This window comes from Astatotilapia calliptera, chromosome 3 (assembly GCF_964374335.1).
Source record: "Astatotilapia calliptera chromosome 3, fAstCal68.1, whole genome shotgun sequence".
Taxonomy (NCBI): Eukaryota; Metazoa; Chordata; class Actinopteri; order Cichliformes; family Cichlidae; genus Astatotilapia; species Astatotilapia calliptera.
In genome coordinates, this window is record NC_137424.1 from 23737289 (window position 1) to 23756578 (window position 19290).

The 19290-nt window shown below is 57.3% G+C and overlaps 12 non-coding genes across 12 annotated transcripts; all 12 read right to left on the bottom strand.

Moving 5' to 3' along the window:
- Nucleotides 1-26: 26 nt before the first annotated feature.
- Nucleotides 27-145, bottom strand: LOC145427005 (5S ribosomal RNA). Its single transcript, XR_013907729.1, has one exon. It is a non-coding gene; the product is annotated as a 5S ribosomal RNA (ribosomal RNA).
- A 2126-nt stretch (nucleotides 146-2271) lies between these two features.
- LOC145426479 (5S ribosomal RNA) lies at nucleotides 2272-2390 on the bottom strand. The gene has a single exon (XR_013907189.1). It is a non-coding gene; the product is annotated as a 5S ribosomal RNA (ribosomal RNA).
- A 2084-nt stretch (nucleotides 2391-4474) lies between these two features.
- Nucleotides 4475-4593, bottom strand: LOC145426965 (5S ribosomal RNA). Its single transcript, XR_013907687.1, has one exon. It is a non-coding gene; the product is annotated as a 5S ribosomal RNA (ribosomal RNA).
- A 2323-nt stretch (nucleotides 4594-6916) lies between these two features.
- Nucleotides 6917-7035, bottom strand: LOC145427730 (5S ribosomal RNA). Its single transcript, XR_013908272.1, has one exon. It is a non-coding gene; the product is annotated as a 5S ribosomal RNA (ribosomal RNA).
- Nucleotides 7036-8170: 1135 nt separating this feature from the next.
- Nucleotides 8171-8289, bottom strand: LOC145427731 (5S ribosomal RNA). Its single transcript, XR_013908273.1, has one exon. It is a non-coding gene; the product is annotated as a 5S ribosomal RNA (ribosomal RNA).
- An 861-nt stretch (nucleotides 8290-9150) lies between these two features.
- LOC145426831 (5S ribosomal RNA) lies at nucleotides 9151-9269 on the bottom strand. The gene has a single exon (XR_013907550.1). It is a non-coding gene; the product is annotated as a 5S ribosomal RNA (ribosomal RNA).
- Nucleotides 9270-10599: 1330 nt separating this feature from the next.
- Nucleotides 10600-10718, bottom strand: LOC145426572 (5S ribosomal RNA). The gene has a single exon (XR_013907282.1). It is a non-coding gene; the product is annotated as a 5S ribosomal RNA (ribosomal RNA).
- Nucleotides 10719-11658: 940 nt separating this feature from the next.
- On the bottom strand, nucleotides 11659-11777 carry LOC145426491 (5S ribosomal RNA). The gene has a single exon (XR_013907201.1). It is a non-coding gene; the product is annotated as a 5S ribosomal RNA (ribosomal RNA).
- Nucleotides 11778-13385: 1608 nt separating this feature from the next.
- On the bottom strand, nucleotides 13386-13504 carry LOC145427213 (5S ribosomal RNA). Its single transcript, XR_013907945.1, has one exon. It is a non-coding gene; the product is annotated as a 5S ribosomal RNA (ribosomal RNA).
- Nucleotides 13505-16119: 2615 nt separating this feature from the next.
- LOC145426639 (5S ribosomal RNA) lies at nucleotides 16120-16238 on the bottom strand. Its single transcript, XR_013907349.1, has one exon. It is a non-coding gene; the product is annotated as a 5S ribosomal RNA (ribosomal RNA).
- A 1526-nt stretch (nucleotides 16239-17764) lies between these two features.
- On the bottom strand, nucleotides 17765-17883 carry LOC145427732 (5S ribosomal RNA). Its single transcript, XR_013908274.1, has one exon. It is a non-coding gene; the product is annotated as a 5S ribosomal RNA (ribosomal RNA).
- Nucleotides 17884-18977: 1094 nt separating this feature from the next.
- LOC145427733 (5S ribosomal RNA) lies at nucleotides 18978-19096 on the bottom strand. The gene has a single exon (XR_013908275.1). It is a non-coding gene; the product is annotated as a 5S ribosomal RNA (ribosomal RNA).
- Between the last annotated feature and the right edge of the window lie 194 nt (nucleotides 19097-19290).

Below are 19290 nucleotides of genomic sequence, written 5' to 3' on the forward strand. Positions count from 1 at the left end.
AGCGGTTCAATGACATGAAAATGAAAGGCTTACAGCACCAGGTATTCCCAGGCAGTCTCCCATCCAAGTACTAACCAAGCCCAGCCCTGCTTAGCTTTCGAGATCAAACGAGGTCGGGCGTGCTCAGGGTGGTATGGCCGTAAGCTGCTGGCCCCAGCACAATGTCTCAATTTATGGATTCAACTGATTAGGTGGCAAGTACCTGAAGTTACGAAGACAATCCTTTAACCATACCTGCATGTTTGCATAATACCCTAACCCAAAGGCTCAGTTTAGCATTTATCTAACAGCACAGGCCCATGTGTGTTGTACATGGCCACAGCTAGCAGCACAGGGCCTGGTTTGGTGAAGATGGCCTCGGCCAGAAGCGCAGGGCCTGGTGTGATGTGAGTGGCCTGAGCAAGAGCCACAGGCCCTGGTGTGGTGTAAGTGGCCTCAGCCAGAAGCCACAGGCACTGGTGTGGTGTAAGTGGCCTCAGCCAGCAGCCACAGGCCCTGGTGTGGTGTAAGTGGCCTCAGCCAGCAGCCACAGGCCCTGGTGTGGTGTAAATGGCCTCAGCCAGCAGCCACAGGCCCTGGTGTGGTGTAAGTGGCCTCAGCCAGAGCCACAGGCCCTGGTGTGGTGTAAGTGGCCTCAGCCAGTGCCACAGGCCCTGGTGTGGTGTAAGTGGCCTGAGCAAGAGCCACAGACCCTGGTGTGGTGTAATTGGCCTCAATAGCAACTAATGCCCTGGTGAGGTGTAGGTGGCCTCAGCCAGCAGCCACAGGCCCTGGTGTGGTGTAAGTGGCCTCAGCCAGTGCCACAGGCCCTGGTGTGGTGTAAGGGGCCTCAATAGCAACTAATGCCCTGGTGTGGTGTAAGTGGCCTCAGCCAGCAGCCACAGGCACTGGTGTGGTGTAAGTGGCCTCAGCCAGCAGCCACAGGCCCTGGTGTGGTGTAAGTGGCCTCAGCCAGCAGCCACAGGCTCTGGTGTGGTGTAAGTGGCCTGAGCCAGCTGCCACAGGCCCTGGTGTGGTGTAAGTGGCCTCAGCCAGAAGCCACAGGCACTGGTGTGGTGTAAGTGCCCTCAGCCAGCAGCCACAGGCCCTGGTGTGGTGTAAGTGACCTCAGCCAGCAGCCACAGGCCCTGGTGTGGTGTAAGTGGCCTCAGCCAGCAGCCACAGGCCCTGGTGTGGTGTAAGTGGCCTCAGCCAGTGCCACAGGCCCTGGTGTGGTGTAAGTGGCCTGAGCAAGAGTCACAGACCCTGGTGTGGTGTAATTGGCCTCAATAGCAACTAATGCCCTGGTGTGGTGTAGGTGGCCTCAGCCAGCAGCCACAGGCCCTGGTGTGGTGTAAGTGGCCTCAGCCAGTGCCACAGGCCCTGGTGTGGTGTAAGGGGCCTCAATAGCAACTAATGCCCTGGTGTGGTGTAAGTGGCCTCAGCCAGCAGCCACAGGCACTGGTGTGGTGTAAGTGCCCTCAGCCAGCAGCCACAGGCCCTGGTGTGGTGTAAGTGGCCTCAGCCAGCAGCCACAGGCCCTGGTGTGGTGTAAGTGGCCTGAGCAAGAGCCACAGGCCCTGGTGTGGTGTAAGTGGCCTCAGCCAGAAGCCACAGGCACTGGTGTGGTGTAAGTGCCCTCAGCCAGCAGCCACAGGCACTGGTGTGGTGTAAGTGACCTCAGCCAGCAGCCACAGGCCCTGGTGTGGTGTAAGTGGCCTCAGCCAGCAGCCACAGGCCCTGGTGTGGTGTAAGTGGCCTCAGCCAGAAGCCACAGGCACTGGTGTGGTGTAAGTGCCCTCAGCCAGCAGCCACAGGCACTGGTGTGGTGTAAGTGACCTCAGCCAGCAGCCACAGGCCCTGGTGTGGTGTAAGTGGCCTCAGCCAGCAGCCACAGGCCCTGGTGTGGTGTAAGTGGCCTCAGCCAGTGCCACAGGCCCTAGTGTGGTGTAAGTGGCCTGAGCAAGAGTCACAGACCCTGGTGTGGTGTAATTGGCCTCAATAGCAACTAATGCCCTGGTGTGGTGTAAGTGGCCTCAGCCAGCAGCCACAGGCCCTGGTGTGGTGTAAGTGGCCTCAGCCAGCAGCCACAGGCCCTGATGTGGTGTAAGTGGCCCCAGCCGGTCACTCAGGCCCTGGTGTGGTGTAGGTGGCATCAGCTAGCAGCACAAGACATTGGAAAACAGCCAAAAGCAATGTCGTTAATGTGCCCTCATTAATGGGCAGCTGCTTTTGGTCTTTTAATACACCCCTTCTCTGGATCAAAAGCGGTTCAATGACATGAAAAAGAAAGGCTTACAGCACCAGGTATTCCCAGGCAGTCTCCCATCCAAGTACTAACCAAGCCCAGCCCTGCTTAGCTTCCGAGATCAGACGAGGTCGGGTGTGCTCAGGGTGGTATGGCCGTAAGCTGCTGGCCCCAGCACAATGTCTCAATTTATGGATTCAACTGATTAGGTGGCAAGTACCTGAAGTTACGAAGACAATCCTTTAACCATACCTGCATGTTTGCATAATACCCTAACCCAAAGGCTCAGTTTAGCATTTATCTAACAGCACAGGCCCTGGATTGTTGAAGATGGCCTCAGGAACCAGCACAGGGCCTGGTGTGTTGTACATGGCCACAGCTAGCAGCACAGGGCCTGGTTTGGTGAAGATGGCCTCGGCCAGAAGCGCAGGGCCTGGTGTGATGTGAGTGGCCTGAGCAAGAGCCACAGGCCCTGGTGTGGTGTAAGTGGCCTCAGCCAGAAGCCACAGGCACTGGTGTGGTGTAAGTGGCCTCAGCCAGCAGCCACAGTCCCTGGTGTGGTGTAAGTGGCCTCAGCCAGCAGCCACAGGCCCTGGTGTGGTGTAAGTGGCCTCAGCCAGCAGCCACAGGCCCTGGTGTGGTGTAAGTGGCCTCAGCCAGCAGCCACAGGCCCTGGTGTGGTGTAAGTGGCCTCAGCCAGTGCCACAGGCCCTGGTGTGGTGTAAGTGGCCTGAGCAAGAGCCACAGACCCTGGTGTGGTGTAATTGGCCTCAATAGCAACTAATGCCCTGGTGTGGTGTAGGTGGCCTCAGCCAGCAGCCACAGGCCCTGGTGTGGTGTAAGTGGCCTCAGCCAGTGCCACAGGCCCTGGTGTGGTGTAAGGGGCCTCAATAGCAACTAATGCCCTGGTGTGGTGTAAGTGACCTCAGCCAGCAGCCACAGGCCCTGGTGTGGTGTAAGTGGCCTCAGCCAGCAGCCACAGGCCCTGGTGTGGTGTAAGTGGCCTCAGCCAGTGCCACAGGCCCTGGTGTGGTGTAAGTGGCCTGAGCAAGAGTCACAGACCCTGGTGTGGTGTAATTGGCCTCAATAGCAACTAATGCCCTGGTGTGGTGTAGGTGGCCTCAGCCAGCAGCCACAGGCCCTGGTGTGGTGTAAGTGGCCTCAGCCAGTGCCACAGGCCCTGGTGTGGTGTAAGGGGCCTCAATAGCAACTAATGCCCTGGTGTGGTGTAAGTGGCCTCAGCCAGCAGCCACAGGCACTGGTGTGGTGTAAGTGCCCTCAGCCAGCAGCCACAGGCCCTGGTGTGGTGTAAGTGGCCTCAGCCAGCAGCCACAGGCCCTGGTGTGGTGTAAGTGGCCTGAGCCAGCAGCCACAGGCCCTGGTGTGGTGTAAGTGGCCTCAGCCAGAAGCCACAGGCACTGGTGTGGTGTAAGTGCCCTCAGCCAGCAGCCACAGGCACTGGTGTGGTGTAAGTGACCTCAGCCAGCAGCCACAGGCCCTGGTGTGGTGTAAGTGGCCTCAGCCAGCAGCCACAGGCCCTGGTGTGGTGTAAGTGGCCTCAGCCAGAAGCCACAGGCACTGGTGTGGTGTAAGTGCCCTCAGCCAGCAGCCACAGGCACTGGTGTGGTGTAAGTGACCTCAGCCAGCAGCCACAGGCCCTGGTGTGGTGTAAGTGGCCTCAGCCAGCAGCCACAGGCCCTGGTGTGGTGTAAGTGGCCTCAGCCAGCAGCCACAGGCCCTGGTGTGGTGTAAGTGGCCTGAGCAAGAGTCACAGACCCTGGTGTGGTGTAATTGGCCTCAATAGCAACTAATGCCCTGGTGTGGTGTAGGTGGCCTCAGCCAGCAGCCACAGGCCCTGGTGTGGTGTAAGTGGCCTCAGCCAGTGCCACAGGCCCTGATGTGGTGTAAGTGGCCTGAGCAAGAGCCACAGACCCTGGTGTGGTGTAATTGGCCTCAATAGCAACTAATGCCCTGGTGTGGTGTAAGTGGCCTCAGCCAGCAGCCACAGGCCCTGGTGTGGTGTAAGTGGCCTCAGCCAGCAGCCACAGGCCCTGATGTGGTGTAAGTGGCCCCAGCCGGTCACTCAGGCCCTGGTGTGGTGTAGGTGGCATCAGCTAGCAGCACAAGACATTGGAAAACAGCCAAAAGCAATGTCGTTAATGTGCCCTCATTAATGGGCAGCTGCTTTTGGTCTTTTAATACACCCCTTCTCTGGATCAAAAGCGGTTCAATGACATGAAAATGAAAGGCTTACAGCACCAGGTATTCCCAGGCAGTCTCCCATCCAAGTACTAACCAAGCCCAGCCCTGCTTAGCTTCCAAGATCAGACGAGGTCGGGCGTGCTCAGGGTGGTATGGCCGTAAGCTGCTGGCCCCAGCACAATGTCTCAATTTATGGATTCAACTGATTAGGTGGCAAGTACCTGAAGTTACGAAGACAATCCTTTAACCATACCTGCATGTTTGCATAATACCCTAACCCAAAGGCTCAGTTTAGCATTTATCTAACAGCACAGGCCCTGGATTGTTGAAGATGGCCTCAGGAACCAGCACAGGGCCTGGTGTGTTGTACATGGCCACAGCTAGCAGCACAGGGCCTGGTTTGGTGAAGATGGCCTCGGCCAGAAGCGCAGGGCCTGGTGTGATGTGAGTGGCCTGAGCAAGAGCCACAGGCCCTGGTGTGGTGTAAGTGGCCTCAGCCAGAAGCCACAGGCACTGGTGTGGTGTAAGTGGCCTCAGCCAGCAGCCACAGTCCCTGGTGTGGTGTAAGTGGCCTCAGCCAGCAGCCACAGGCCCTGGTGTGGTGTAAGTGACCTCAGCCAGCAGCCACAGGCCCTGGTGTGGTGTAAGTGGCCTCAGCCAGCAGCCACAGGCCCTGGTGTGGTGTAAATGGCCTCAGCCAGCAGCCACAGGCCCTGGTGTGGTGTAAGTGGCCTCAGCCAGAGCCACAGGCCCTGGTGTGGTGTAAGTGGCCTCAGCCAGTGCCACAGGCCCTGGTGTGGTGTAAGTGGCCTGAGCAAGAGCCACAGACCCTGGTGTGGTGTAACTGGCCTCAATAGCAACTAATGCCCTGGTGAGGTGTAGGTGGCCTCAGCCAGCAGCCACAGGCCCTGGTGTGGTGTAAGTGGCCTCAGCCAGTGCCACAGGCCCTGGTGTGGTGTAAGGGGCCTCAATAGCAACTAATGCCCTGGTGTGGTGTAAGTGGCCTCAGCCAGCAGCCACAGGCACTGGTGTGGTGTAAGTGGCCTCAGCCAGCAGCCACAGGCCCTGGTGTGGTGTAAGTGGCCTCAGCCAGCAGCCACAGGCCCTGGTGTGGTGTAAGTGGCCTGAGCCAGCTGCCACAGGCCCTGGTGTGGTGTAAGTGGCCTCAGCCAGAAGCCACAGGCACTGGTGTGGTGTAAGTGCCCTCAGCCAGCAGCCACAGGCCCTGGTGTGGTGTAAGTGACCTCAGCCAGCAGCCACAGGCCCTGGTGTGGTGTAAGTGGCCTCAGCCAGCAGCCACAGGCCCTGGTGTGGTGTAAGTGGCCTCAGCCAGTGCCACAGGCCCTGGTGTGGTGTAATTGGCCTCAATAGCAACTAATGCCCTGGTGTGGTGTAGGTGGCCTCAGCCAGCAGCCACAGGCCCTGGTGTGGTGTAAGTGGCCTCAGCCAGTGCCACAGGCCCTGGTGTGGTGTAAGGGGCCTCAATAGCAACTAATGCCCTGGTGTGGTGTAAGTGGCCTCAGCCAGCAGCCACAGGCACTGGTGTGGTGTAAGTGCCCTCAGCCAGCAGCCACAGGCCCTGGTGTGGTGTAAGTGGCCTCAGCCAGCAGCCACAGGCACTGGTGTGGTGTAAGTGCCCTCAGCCAGCAGCCACAGGCCCTGGTGTGGTGTAAGTGGCCTCAGCCAGCAGCCACAGGCCCTGGTGTGGTGTAAGTGGCCTGAGCAAGAGCCACAGGCCCTGGTGTGGTGTAAGTGGCCTCAGCCAGAAGCCACAGGCACTGGTGTGGTGTAAGTGCCCTCAGCCAGCAGCCACAGGCACTGGTGTGGTGTAAGTGACCTCAGCCAGCAGCCACAGGCCCTGGTGTGGTGTAAGTGGCCTGAGCCAGCAGCCACAGGCACTGGTGTGGTGTAAGTGACCTCAGCCAGCAGCCACAGGCCCTGGTGTGGTGTAAGTGGCCTCAGCCAGCAGCCACAGGCCCTGGTGTGGTGTAAGTGGCCTCAGCCAGTGCCACAGGCCCTGGTGTGGTGTAAGTGGCCTGAGCAAGAGTCACAGACCCTGGTGTGGTGTAATTGGCCTCAATAGCAACTAATGCCCTGGTGTGGTGTAGGTGGCCTCAGCCAGCAGCCACAGGCCCTGGTGTGGTGTAAGTGGCCTGAGCAAGAGCCACAGACCCTGGTGTGGTGTAATTGGCCTCAATAGCAACTAATGCCCTGGTGTGGTGTAAGTGGCCTCAGCCAGCAGCCACAGGCCCTGGTGTGGTGTAAGTGGCCTCAGCCAGCAGCCACAGGCCCTGATGTGGTGTAAGTGGCCCCAGCCGGTCACTCAGGCCCTGGTGTGGTGTAGGTGGCATCAGCTAGCAGCACAAGACATTGGAAAACAGCCAAAAGCAATGTCGTTAATGTGCCCTCATTAATGGGCAGCTGCTTTTGGTCTTTTAATACACCCCTTCTCTGGATCAAAAGCGGTTCAATGACATGAAAATGAAAGGCTTACAGCACCAGGTATTCCCAGGTAGTCTCCCATCCAAGTACTAACCAAGCCCAGCCCTGCTTAGCTTCCGAGATCAGACGAGGTCGGGCGTGCTCAGGGTGGTATGGCCGTAAGCTGCTGGCCCCAGCACAATGTCTCAATTTATGGATTCAACTGATTAGGTGGCAAGTACCTGAAGTTACGAAGACAATCCTTTAACCATACCTGCATGTTTGCATAATACCCTAACCCAAAGGCTCAGTTTAGCATTTATCTAACAGCACAGGCCCTGGATTGTTGAAGATGGCCTCAGGAACCAGCACAGGTTCTGGTGTGTTGTACATGGCCACAGCTAGCAGCACAGGGCCTGGTTTGGTGAAGATGGCCTCGGCCAGAAGCGCAGGGCCTGGTGTGATGTGAGTGGCCTGAGCAAGAGCCACAGGCCCTGGTGTGGTGTAAGTGGCCTCAGCCAGAAGCCACAGGCACTGGTGTGGTGTAAGTGGCCTCAGCCAGCAGCCACAGGCCCTGGTGTGGTGTAAGTGGCCTCAGCCAGCAGCCACAGGCCCTGGTGTGGTGTAAGTGGCCTCAGCCAGCAGCCACAGGCCCTGGTGTGGTGTAAGTGGCCTCAGCCAGAGCCACAGGCCCTGGTGTGGTGTAAGTGGCCTCAGCCAGTGCCACAGGCCCTGGTATGGTGTAAGTGGCCTGAGCAAGAGCCACAGACCCTGGTGTGGTGTAATTGGCCTCAATAGCAACTAATGCCCTGGTGTGGTGTAGGTGGCCTCAGCCAGCAGCCACAGGCCCTGGTGTGGTGTAAGTGGCCTCAATAGCAACTAATGCCCTGGTGTGGTGTAAGTGGCCTCAGCCAGCAGCCACAGGCCCTGGTGTGGTGTAAGTGGCCTGAGCAAGAGCCACAGACCCTGGTGTGGTGTAATTGGCCTCAATAGCAACTAAGGCCCTGGTGTGGTGTAGGTGGCCTCAGCCAGCAGCCACAGGCCCTGGTGTGGTGTAAGTGGCCTCAGCCAGCAGCCACAGGCCCTGGTGTGGTGTAAGTGGCCTCAGCCAGCAGCCACAGGCCCTGATGTGGTGTAAGTGGCCCCAGCCGGTCACTCAGGCCCTGGTGTGGTGTAGGTGGCATCAGCTAGCAGCACAAGACATTGGAAAACAGCCAAAAGCAATGTCGTTAATGTGCCCTCATTAATGGGCAGCTGCTTTTGGTCTTTTAATACACCCCTTCTCTGGATCAAAAGCGGTTCAATGACATGAAAAGGAAAGGCTTACAGCACCAGGTATTCCCAGGTAGTCTCCCATCCAAGTACTAACCAAGCCCAGCCCTGCTTAGCTTCCGAGATCAGACGAGGTCGGGCGTGCTCAGGGTGGTATGGCCGTAAGCTGCTGGCCCCAGCACAATGTCTCAATTTATGGATTCAACTGATTAGGTGGCAAGTACCTGAAGTTACGAAGACAATCCTTTAACCATACCTGCATGTTTGCATAATACCCTAACCCAAAGGCTCAGTTTAGCATTTATCTAACAGCACAGGCCCTGGATTGTTGAAGATGGCCTCAGGAACCAGCACAGGGCCTGGTGTGTTGTACATGGCCACAGCTAGCAGCACAGGGCCTGGTTTGGTGAAGATGGCCTCGGCCAGAAGCGCAGGGCCTGGTGTGATGTGAGTGGCCTGAGCAAGAGCCACAGGCCCTGGTGTGGTGTAAGTGGCCTCAGCCAGAAGCCACAGGCACTGGTGTGGTGTAAGTGGCCTCAGCCAGCAGCCACAGGCCCTGGTGTGGTGTAGGTGGCCTCAGCCAGCAGCCACAGGCCCTGGTGTGGTGTAAGTGGCCTCAATAGCAACTAATGCCCTGGTGTGGTGTAAGTGGCCTCAGCCAGCAGCCACAGGCCCTTGTGTGGTGTAATTGGCCTCAATAGCAACTAATGCCCTGGTGTGGTGTAGGTGGCCTCAGCCAGCAGCCACAGGCCCTGGTGTGGTGTAAGTGGCCTCAGCCAGCAGCCACAGGCCCTGGTGTGGTGTAAGTGGCCTCAGCCAGCAGCCACAGGCCCTGATGTGGTGTAAGTGGCCCCAGCCGGTCACTCAGGCCCTGGTGTGGTGTAGGTGGCATCAGCTAGCAGCACAAGACATTGGAAAACAGCCAAAAGCAATGTCGTTAATGTGCCCTCATTAATGGGCAGCTGCTTTTGGTCTTTTAATACACCCCTTCTCTGGATCAAAAGCGGTTCAATGACATGAAAATGAAAGGCTTACAGCACCAGGTATTCCCAGGCAGTCTCCCATCCAAGTACTAACCAAGCCCAGCCCTGCTTAGCTTCCGAGATCAGACGAGGTCAGGCGTGCTCAGGGTGGTATGGCCGTAAGCTGCTGGCCCCAGCACAATGTCTCAATTTATGGATTCAACTGATTAGGTGGCAAGTACCTGAAGTTACGAAGACAATCCTTTAACCATACCTGCATGTTTGCATAATACCCTAACCCAAAGGCTCAGTTTAGCATTTATCTAACAGCACAGGCCCTGGATTGTTGAAGATGGCCTCAGGAACCAGCACAGGGCCTGGTGTGTTGTACATGGCCACAGCTAGCAGCACAGGGCCTGGTTTGGTGAAGATGGCCTCGGCCAGAAGCGCAGGGCCTGGTGTGATGTGAGTGGCCTGAGCAAGAGCCACAGGCCCTGGTGTGGTGTAATTGGCCTCAGCCAGCAGCCACATGCCCTGGTGTGGTGTAAGTGGCCACAGCCAGCAGCCACAGGCCCTGGTGTGGTGTAAGTGGCCTCAGCCAGTGCCACAGGCCCTGGTGTGGTGTAAGTGGCCTGAGCAAGAGTCACAGACCCTGGTGTGGTGTAATTGGCCTCAATAGCAACTAAGGCCCTGGTGTGGTGTAAGTGGCCTCAGCCAGAAGCCACAGGCACTGGTGTGGTGTAAGTGGCCTCAGCCAGCAGCCACAGGCCCTGGTGTGGTGTAAGTGGCCTCAGCCAGCAGCCACAGGCCCTGGTGTGGTGTAAGTGGCCTCAGCCAGAGCCACAGGCCCTGGTGTGGTGTAAGTGGCCTCAGCCAGTGCCACAGGCCCTGGTGTGGTGTAAGTGGCCTGAGCAAGAGCCACAGACCCTGGTGTGGTGTAATTGGCCTCAATAGCAACTAATGCCCTGGTGTGGTGTAGGTGGCCTCAGCCAGCAGCCACAGGCCCTGGTGTGGTGTAAGTGGCCTCAATAGCAACTAATGCCCTGGTGTGGTGTAAGTGGCCTCAGCCAGCAGCCACAGGCCCTGGTGTGGTGTAAGTGGCCTCAGCCAGCAGCCACAGGCCCTGGTGTGGTGTAAGTGGCCTCAGCCAGTGCCACAGGCCCTGGTGTGGTGTAAGTGGCCTGAGCAAGAGCCACAGACCCTGGTGTGGTGTAATTGGCCTCAATAGCAACTAATGCCCTGGTGTGGTGTAAGTGGCCTCAGCCAGCAGCCACAGGCCCTGGTGTGGTGTAAGTGGCCTCAGCCAGCAGCCACAGGCCCTGATGTGGTGTAAGTGGCCCCAGCCGGTCACTCAGGCCCTGGTGTGGTGTAGGTGGCATCAGCTAGCAGCACAAGACATTGGAAAACAGCCAAAAGCAATGTCGTTAATGTGCCCTCATTAATGGGCAGCTGCTTTTGGTCTTTTAATACACCCCTTCTCTGGATCAAAAGCGGTTCAATGACATGAAAATGAAAGGCTTACAGCACCAGGTATTCCCAGGTAGTCTCCCATCCAAGTACTAACCAAGCCCAGCCCTGCTTAGCTTCCGAGATCAGACGAGGTCGGGGGTGCTCAGGGTGGTATGGCCGTAAGCTGCTGGCCCCAGCAAAATGTCTCAATTTATGGATTCAACTGATTAGGTGGCAAGTACCTGAAGTTACGAAGACAATCCTTTAACCATACCTGCATGTTTGCATAATACCCTAACCCAAAGGCTCAGTTTAGCATTTATCTAACAGCACAGGCCCTGGATTGTTGAAGATGGCCTCAGGAACCAGCACAGGGCCTGGTGTGTTGTACATGGCCAGAGCTAGCAGCACAGGGCCTGGTTTGGTGAAGATGGCCTCGGCCAGAAGCGCAGGGCCTGGTGTGATGTGAGTGGCCTGAGCAAGAGCCACAGGCCCTGGTGTGGTGTAAGTGGCCTCAGCCAGAAGCCACAGGCACTGGTGTGGTGTAAGTGGCCTCAGCCAGCAGCCACAGGCCCTGGTGTGGTGTAAGTGGCCTCAGCCAGCAGCCACAGGCCCTGGTGTGGTGTAAGTGGCCTGAGCCAGCAGCCACAAGCCCTGGTGTGGTGTAAGTGGCCTCAGCCAGAGCCACAGGCCCTGGTGTGGTGTAAGTGGCCTCAGCCAGTGCCACAGGCCCTGGTGTGGTGTAAGTGGCCTGAGCAAGAGCCACAGACCCTGGTGTGGTGTAATTGGCCTCAATAGCAACTAATGCCCTGGTGTGGTGTAGGTGGCCTCAGCCAGCAGCCACAGGCCCTGGTGTGGTGTAAGTGGCCTCAGCCAGCAGCCACAGGCCCTGGTGTGGTGTAAGTGGCCTCAGCCAGCAGCCACAGGCCCTGATGTGGTGTAAGTGGCCCCAGCCGGTCACTCAGGCCCTGGTGTGGTGTAGGTGGCATCAGCTAGCAGCACAAGACATTGGAAAACAGCCAACAGCAATGTCGTTAATGTGCCCTCATTAATGGGCAGCTGCTTTTGGTCTTTTAATACACCCCTTCTCTGGATCAAAAGCGGTTCAATGACATGAAAATGAAAGGCTTACAGCACCAGGTATTCCCAGGCAGTCTCCCATCCAAGTACTAACCAAGCCCAGCCCTGCTTAGCTTCCGAGATCAGACGAGGTCGGGCGTGCTCAGGGTGGTATGGCCGTAAGCTGCTGGCCCCAGCACAATGTCTCAATTTATGGATTCAACTGATTAGGTGGCAAGTACCTGAAGTTACGAAGACAATCCTTTAACCATACCTGCATGTTTGCATAATACCCTAACCCAAAGGCTCAGTTTAGCATTTATCTAACAGCACAGGCCCTGGATTGTTGAAGATGGCCTCAGGAACCAGCACAGGGCCTGGTGTGTTGTACATGGCCACAGCTAGCAGCACAGGGCCTGGTTTGGTGAAGATGGCCTCGGCCAGAAGCGCAGGGCCTGGTGTGATGTGAGTGGCCTGAGCAAGAGCCACAGGCCCTGGTGTGGTGTAAGTGGCCTCAGCCAGAAGCCACAGGCACTGGTGTGGTGTAAGTGGCCTCAGCCAGCAGCCACAGGCCCTGGTGTGGTGTAAGTGCCCTCAGCCAGCAGCCACAGGCCCTGGTGTGGTGTAAGTGGCCTCAGCCAGTGCCACAGGCCCTGGTGTGGTGTAAGTGGCCTGAGCAAGAGCCACAGACCCTGGTGTGGTGTAATTGGCCTCAATAGCAACTAATGCCCTGGTGTGGTGTAAGTGGCCTCAGCCAGCAGCCACAGGCCCTGGTCTGGTGTAAGTGGCCTCAGCCAGCAGCCACAGGCCCTGGTGGGGTGTAATTGGCCTCAATAGCAACTAATGCCCTGGTGTGGTGTAGGTGGCCTCAGCCAGCAGCCACAGGCCCTGGTGTGGTGTAAGTGGCCTCAGCCAGCAGCCACAGGCCCTGGTGTGGTGTAAGGGGCCTCAATAGCAACTAATGCCCTGGTGTGCTGTAAGTGGCTTCAGCCAGCAGCCACAGGCACTGGTGTGGTGTAAGTGCCCTCAGCCAGCAGCCACAGGCCCTGGTGTGGTGTAAGTGCCCTCAGCCAGCAGCCACAGGCGCTGGTGTGGTGTAAGTGGCCTCAGCCAGTGCCACAGGCCCTGGTGTGGTGTAAGTGGCCTGAGCAAGAGCCACAGGCCCTGGTGTGGTGTAAGTGGCCTCAGCCACAAGCCACAGGCACTGGTGTGGTGTAAGTGGCCTCAGCCAGCAGCCACAGGCCCTGGTGTGGTGTAAGTGGCCTCAGCCAGCAGCCACAGGCCCTGGTGTGGTGTAAGTGGCCAAAGCAAGAGTCACAGACCCTGGTGTGGTGTAATTGGCCTCAATAGCAACTAATGCCCTGGTGTGGTGTAGGTGGCCTCAGCCAGCAGCCACAGGCCCTGGTGTGGTGTAAGTGGCCTCAGCCAGTGCCAGAGGCCCTGGTGTGGTGTAAGTGGCCTGAGCAAGAGCCACAGACCCTGGTGTGGTGTAATTGGCCTCAATAGCAACTAATGCCCTGGTGTGGTGTAAGTGGCCTCAGCCAGCAGCCACAGGCCCTGGTGTGGTGTAAGTGGCCTCAGCCAGCAGCCACAGGCCCTGATGTGGTGTAAGTGGCCCCAGCCGGTCACTCAGGCCCTGGTGTGGTGTAGGTGGCATCAGCTAGCAGCACAAGACATTGGAAAACAGCCAAAAGCAATGTCGTTAATGTGCCCTCATTAATGGGCAGCTGCTTTTGGTCTTTTAATACACCCCTTCTCTGGATCAAAAGCGGTTCAATGACATGAAAATGAAAGGCTTACAGCACCAGGTATTCCCAGGCAGTCTCCCATCCAAGTACTAACCAAGCCCAGCGCTGCTTAGCTTCCGAGATCAGACAAGGTCGGGTGTGCTCAGGGTGGTATGGCCGTAAGCTGCTGGCCCCAGCACAATGTCTCAATTTATGGATTCAACTGATTAGGTGGCAAGTACCTGAAGTTACGAAGACAATCCTTTAACCATACCTGCATGTTTGCATAATACCCTAACCCAAAGGCTCAGTTTAGCATTTATCTAACAGCACAGGCCCTGGATTGTTGAAGAAGGCCTCAGGAACCAGCACAGGGCCTGGTGTGTTGTACATGGCCACAGCTAGCAGCACAGGGCCTGGTTTGGTGAAGATGGCCTCGGCCAGAAGCGCAGGGCCTGATGTGATGTGAGTGGCCTGAGCAAGAGCCACAGGCCCTGGTGTGGTGTAAGTGGCCTCAGCCAGAAGCCACAGGCACTGGTGTGGTGTAAGTGCCCTCAGCCAGCAGCCACAGGCCCTGGTGTGGTGTAAGTGTCCTCAGCCAGCAGCCACAGGCCCTGGTGTGGTGTAAGTGGCCTCAGCCAGCAGCCACAGGCCCTGGTGTGGTGTAAGTGGCCTCAGCCAGTGCAACAGGCCCTGGTGTGGTGTAAGTGGCCTGAGCAAGAGTCACAGACCCTGGTGTGGTGTAATTGGCCTCAATAGCAACTAAGGCCCTGGTGTGGTGTAGGTGGCCTCAGCCAGCAGCCACAGGCCCTTGTGTGGTGTAAGTGGCCTCAGCCAGCAGCCACAGGCCCTGGTGTGGTGTAAGTGGCCTCAGCCAGCAGCCACAGGCCCTGGTGTGGTGTAATTGGCCTCAATAGCAACTAAGGCCCTGGTGTGGTGTAAGTGGCCTGAGCAAGAGCCACAGACCCTGGTGTGGTGTAATTGGCCTCAATAGCAACTAAGGCTCTGGTGTGGTGTAAGTGGCCTCAGCCAGCAGCCACAGGCCCTGGTGTGGTGTAAGTGGCCTCAGCCAGCAGCCACAGGCCCTGATGTGGTGTAAGTGGCCCCAGCCGGTCACTCAGGCCCTGGTGTGGTGTAGGTGGCATCAGCTAGCAGCACAAGACATTGGAAAACAGCCAAAAGCAATGTCGTTAATGTGCCCTCATTAATGGGCAGCTGCTTGAGGTCTTTTAATACACCCCTTCTCTGGATCAAAAGCGGTTCAATGACATGAAAATGAAAGGCTTACAGCACAAGTTACGAAGACAATCCTATAACCATACCTGCATGTTTGCATAATACCCTAACCCAAAGGCTCAGTTTAGCATTTATCCAACAGCACAGGCCCTGGATTGTTGAAGATGGCCTCAGGAACCAGCACAGGGCCTGGTGTGTTGTACATGGCCACAGCTAGCAGCACAGGGCCTGGTTGGGTGAAGATGGCCTCGGCCAGAAGCGCAGGGCCTGGTGTGATGTGAGTGGCCTGAGCAAGAGCCACAGGCCCTGGTGTGGTGTAAGTGGCCTCAGCCAGAAGCCACAGGCACTGGTGTGGTGTAAGTGGCCTCAGCCAGCAGCCACAGGCCCTGGTGTGGTGTAAGTGGCCTCAGCCAGCAGCCACAGGCCCTGGTGTGGTGTAAGTGGCCTCAGCCAGCAGCCACAGGCCCTGGTGTGGTGTGGGTGGCCTCAGCCAGCAGCCACAGGCCCTGGTGTGGTGTAAGTGGCCTCAGCCAGCAGCCACAGGCCCTGGTGTGGTGTAAGTGGCCTCAGCCAGAGCCACAGGCCCTGGTGTGGTGTAAGGGGCCTCAATAGCAACTAATGCCCTGGTGTGGTGTAAGTGGCCTCAGCCAGCAGCCACAGGCACTGGTGTGGTGTAAGTGGCCTCAGCCAGCAGCACAAGGCCCTGGTGTAGTGTAAGTGGCCTCAGCCAGTGCCACAGGCCCTGGTGTGGTGTAAGTGGCCTGAGCAAGAGCCACAGACCCTGGTGTGGTGTAATTGGCCTCAATAGCAACTAATGCCCTGGTGTGGTGTAGGTGGCCTCAGCCAGCAGCCACAGGCCCTGGTGTGGTGTAAGTGGCCTCAGCCAGTGCCACAGGCCCTGGTGTGGTGTAAGGGGCCTCAATAGCAACTAATGCCCTGGTGTGGTGTAAGTGGCCTCAGCCAGCAGCCACAGGCACTGGTGTGGTGTAAGTGGCCTCAGCCAGCAGCACAAGGCCCTGGTGTGGTGTAAGTGGCCTCAGCCAGTGCCAGAGGCCCTGGTGTGGTGTAAGTGGCCTGAGCAAGAGCCACAGACCCTGGTGTGGTGTAATTGGCCTCAATAGCAACTAATGCCCTGGTGTGGTGTAGGTGGCCTCAGCCAGCAGCCACAGGCCCTGGTGTGGTGTAAGTGGCCTCAGCCAGTGCCAGAGGCCCTGGTGTGGTGTAAGTGGCCTGAGCAAGAGCCACAGACCCTGGTGTGGTGTAATTGGCCTCAATAGCAACTAATGCCCTGGTGTGGTGTAAGTGGCCTCAGCCAGCAGCCACAGGCCCTGGTGTGGTGTAAGTGGCCTCAGCCAGCAGCCACAGGCCCTGATGTGGTGTAAGTGGCCCCAGCCGGTCACTCAGGCCCTGGTGTGGTGTAGGTGGCATCAGCTAGCAGCACAAGACATTGGAAAACAGCCAAAAGCAATGTCGTTAATGTGCCCTCATTAATGGGCAGCTGCTTTTGGTCTTTTAATACACCCCTTCTCTGGATCAAAAGCGGTTCAATGACATGAAAATGAAAGGCTTACAGCACCAGGTATTCCCAGGCAGTCTCCCATTCAAGTACTAACCAAGCCCAGCCCTGCTTAGCTTCCGAGATCAGACGAGGTCGGGCGTGCTCAGGGTGGTATGGCCGTAAGCTGCTGGCCCCAGCACAATGTCTCAATTTATGGATTCAACTGATTAGGTGGCAAGTACCTGAAGTTACGAAGACAATCCTTTAACCATACCTGCATGTTTGCATAATACCCTAACCCAAAGGCTCAGTTTAGCATTTATCTAACAGCACAGGCCCTGGATTGTTGAAGATGGCCTCAGGAACCAGCACAGGGCCTGGTGTGTTGTACATGGCCACAGCTAGCAGCACAGGGCCTGGTTTGGTGAAGATGGCCTCGGCCAGAAGCGCAGGGCCTGGTGTGATGTGAGTGGCCTGAGCAAGAGCCACAGGCCCTGGTGTGGTGTAATTGGCCTCAGCCAGCAGCCACAGGCCCTGGTGTGGTGTAAGTGGCCTCAGCCAGCAGCCACAGGCCCTGGTGTGGTGTAAGTGGCCTCAGCCAGTGCCACAGGCCCTGGTGTGGTGTAAGTGGCCTGAGCAAGAGTCACAGACCCTGGTGTGGTGTAATTGGCCTCAATAGCAACTAAGGCCCTGGTGTGGTGTAAGTGGCCTCAGCCAGAAGCCACAGGCACTGGTGTGGTGTAAGTGGCCTCAGCCAGCAGCCACAGGCCCTGGTGTGGTGTAAGTGGCCTCAGCCAGCAGCCACAGGCCCTGGTGTGGTGTAAGTGGCCTCAGCCAGCAGCCACAGGCCCTGGTGTGGTGTAAGTGGCCTCAGCCAGTGCCACAGGCCCTGGTGTGGTGTAAGTGGCCTCAGCCAGTGCCACAGGCCCTGGTGTGGTGTAAGTGGCCTGAGCAAGAGCCACAGACCCTGGTGTGGTGTAATTGGCCTCAATAGCAACTAATGCCCTGGTGTGGTGTAAGTGGCCTCAGCCAGCAGCCACAGGCCCTGGTGTGGTGTAAGTGGCCTCAGCCACTGCCACAGGCCCTGGTGTGGTGTAGGTGGCCTCAGCCAGCAGCCACAGGCCCTGGTGTGGTGTAAGTGGCCTCAATAGCAACTAATGCCCTGGTGTGGTGTAAGTGGCCTCAGCCAGCAGCCACAGGCCCTGGTGTGGTGTAAGTGGCCTCAGCCACTGCCACAGGCCCTGGTGTGGTGTAAGTGGCCTCAATAGCAACTAAGGCCCTGGTGTGGTGTAGGTGGCCTCAGCCAGCAGCCACAGGCCCTGGTGTGGTGTAAGTGGCCTCAGCCAGTGCCACAGGCCCTGGTGTGGTGTAAGTGGCCTGAGCAAGAGCCACAGACCCTGGTGTGGTGTAATTGGCCTCAATAGCAACTAATGCTCTGGTGTGGTGTAAGTGGCCTCAGCCAGCAGCCACAGGCCCTGGTGTGGTGTAAGTGGCCTCAGCCAGCAGCCACAGGCCCTGATGTGGTGTAAGTGGCCCCAGCCGGTCACTCAGGCCCTGGTGTGGTGTAGGTGGCATCAGCTAGCAGCACAAGACATTGGAAAACAGCCAAAAGCAATGTCGTTAATGTGCCCTCATTAATGGGCAGCTGCTTTTGGTCTTTTAATACACCCCTTCTCTGGATCAAAAGCGGTTCAATGACATGAAAATGAAAGGCTTACAGCACCAGGTATTCCCAGGTAGTCTCCCATCCAAGTACTAACCAAGCCCAGCCCTGCTTAGCTTCCGAGATCAGACGAGGTCGGGCGTGCTCAGGGTGGTATGGCCGTAAGCTGCTGGCCCCAGCACAATGTCTCAATTTATGGATTCAACTGATTAGGTGGCAAGTACCTGAAGTTACGAAGACAATCCTTTAACCATACCTGCATGTTTGCATAATACCCTAACCCAAAGGCTCAGTTTAGCATTTATCTAACAGCACAGGCCCTGGATTGTTGAAGATGGCCTCAGGAACCAGCACAGGGCCTGGTGTGTTGTACATGGCCACAGCTAGCAGCACAGGGCCTGGTTTGGTGAAGATGGCCTCGGCCAGAAGCGCAGGGTCTGGTGTGATGTGAGTGGCCTGAGCAAGAGCCACAGGCCCTGGTGTGGTGTAAGTGGCCTCAGCCAGAAGCCACAGGTACTGGTGTGGTGTAAGTGGCCTCAGCCAGCAGCCACAGGCCCTGGTGTGGTGTAAGTGGCCTCAGCCAGCAGCCACAGGCCCTGGTGTGGTGTAAGTGGCCTCAGCCAGAGCCACAGGCCCTGGTGTGGTGTAAGTGGCCTCAGCCAGTGCCACAGGCCCTGGTGTGGTGTAAGTGGCCTGAGCAAGAGCCACAGACCCTGGTGTGGTGTAATTGGCCTCAATAGCAACTAATGCCCTGGTGTGGTGTAGGTGGCCTCAGCCAGCAGCCACAGGCCCTGGTGTGGTGTAAGTGGCCTCAATAGCAAATAATGCCCTGGTGTGGTGTAAGTGGCCTCTGCCAGCAGCCACAGGCCCTGGTGTGGTGTAAGTGGCCTCAGCCAGTGCCACAGGCCCTGGTGTGGTGTAAGTGGCCTGAGCAAGAGCCACAGACCCTGGTGTGGTGTAATTGGCCTCAATAGCAACTAATGCTCTGGTGTGGTGTAAGTGGCCTCAGCCAGCAGCCACAGGCCCTGGTGTGGTGTAAGTGGCCTCAGCCAGCAGCCACAGGCCCTGATGTGGTGTAAGTGGCCCCAGCCGGTCACTCAGGCCCTGGTGTGGTGTAGGTGGCATCAGCTAGCAGCACAAGACATTGGAAAACAGCCAAAAGCAATGTCGTTAATGTGCCCTCATTAATGGGCAGCTGCTTTTGGTCTTTTAATACACCCCTTCTCTGGATCAAAAGCGGTTCAATGACATGAAAATGAAAGGCTTACAGCACCAGGTATTCCCAGGTAGTCTCCCATCCAAGTACTAACCAAGCCCAGCCCTGCTTAGCTTCCGAGATCAGACGAGGTCGGGCGTGCTCAGGGTGGTATGGCCGTAAGCTGCTGGCCCCAGCACAATGTCTCAATTTATGGATTCAACTGATTAGGTGGCAAGTACCTGAAGTTACGAAGACAATCCTTTAACCATACCTGCATGTTTGCATAATACCCTAACCCAAAGGCTCAGTTTAGCATTTATCTAACAGCACAGGCCCTGGATTGTTGAAGATGGCCTCAGGAACCAGCACAGGGCCT